Below are 1999 nucleotides of genomic sequence, written 5' to 3'. Positions count from 1 at the left end.
TAAAGGTAGCACAAACACGTAATGTATGTATACTTGCCAACAAAGCAAACGCAGCACATATACCAAAACTAACTGCTGCTTTCTTTTTATATATATAGTATATTCCAGCTGTAAAAAGAAGACTGTTATCGCGAATAAAAAAGAGACTACAAAAGTACAAATTCGTATATAATAAAACAAAAATTATAAATAGACAATTAACAATAAACAAATGATAAAATTGGGCGACCTACATTTGCGCTAAGAAGTGGTATTACGTTTGTGTGAATTAACCTGTAAATTTACCCTAGTTGTTACATGTGATTTAATCCTGCGAATGACCTGAATTTTAAACTTTTGTTTTAGGAAAATGCGTTATCTCGTTGGTTGTTTTTCGCTTTGTTTTGAACTTAAATTAGCAATCAAACCACATCTTATTTCTTATATTGAAAATATTAATCTATATTACGAATTACAAATGTGTCGAGTTTTGTGATTGGATAACAACACAGAGATATCAGTATATATTCAGGAAACTGCCGGGGTATATACGATTTTTTTTTTATCCTAATTGGAACCTCAACAAAGTCTTCATAACGAACGTTACTATGTGACGTAGTTGTCAGGTATACAGAACACTTAAAAAATGTCAGAGGCTCACGGAGGGACAATTATGACGTACATTCGTCAATAATACGTTTATAATTTAAAAGCCCGCGATTTACATATCAAATGCTTAATTAATGTCTTAAAGTGTTATTATACATTATTACATACACAATAAAATTATTTTCACAGCAAATTACAAAAATATTCACATATGCGGAAATCATTAGGTTGTGGTTTTCAATATATTTTTAAAAAAAGTTATAAAACATAAAACGTCACACAACATACAAAAAGTATACACGAAATCTAAAAACTTTTTGAACTAGTTGAAAAAATATTCAAAAGGAAAAACAAATATTTGTCAAGATGAAACAAGTCCATTTAAATGAATAACTCAAAAGAAACAATAAATATGTAATGCATATATATAAACTGCATTGTGAATGTTTAACAAATACTTGGTACTGGAAAAATCATTAAGACAGGGGTAATCCGTAATATATGTGTAATTCAGGTTTCAGACAGAATATATAATATGACATTCCCGGCTTAGAGTTTATATCCCCTTCGTCTTCGGCTCAGGGAATATAAACCGTAGCCGGGATTGTCAAATTATATACCCTGTCTTAGACCTGAATAACATAATATTAGAAAAGTCTTTATTCGTTTATATATATAACATTTACAGAGGCATTAGCTGTCAAATTCATGTTTACCGATTTGACTCAAATTATCATATTTGATTCATAACATATTAAAACGTGTATCCAAATTATAAAAAAAATTCTAAAATAAAAAATTTACAATGCATGAGCATGATAATATGTATCCGCATTCTGTGTGTATTTAAGTCTAGACGCCATCTAATTAACCATCGAGGTGACATCCAAATATTGCCGACAGTCATATAACCCGACATAAACATAAATATAGATATAAATAGATAGCGAACTCTTGCAATTGGATTTTTCTAGGTCTGTTGGATTTCATATTGTAGGCTGAAAATATATATTAATCGTCGTCGTTTTAACTTGTAAAAGAATGAGTTTTTGTGGATCGAATCAGTCAATAAAATGGTTTACCCTTGTCCCACATAAGCTTTCAAGGTTGACATTCTATTCCTTTCAATAATTGAACACGCCTAATTCATGTGCAATACAATTCTAGCTAAGGGGTTAAATTGAAGGGCACATGCATATTGACTCAATGAGGTCGAATTATTCAGTTGCAAGTGAATAATTCATTAGCGATGTTTACTAGCTTATTTTGACAAAATGGAACAAAACTTGCTGCTAAAAACGAATTATTATTTCACTATTTCACTTCCATTAATGATGATGGAAAACAAATCAGATTTTATTATTATTTATATCTCGTAGCTAGCCTTTAAAAGCCCTGCATTTATGCACAA

The sequence above is a fragment of the Mytilus edulis genome, chromosome 5 (assembly GCF_963676685.1).
Source record: "Mytilus edulis chromosome 5, xbMytEdul2.2, whole genome shotgun sequence".
NCBI lineage: Eukaryota > Metazoa > Mollusca > Bivalvia > Mytilida > Mytilidae > Mytilus > Mytilus edulis.
This window is presented reverse-complemented; position numbering follows the sequence as displayed.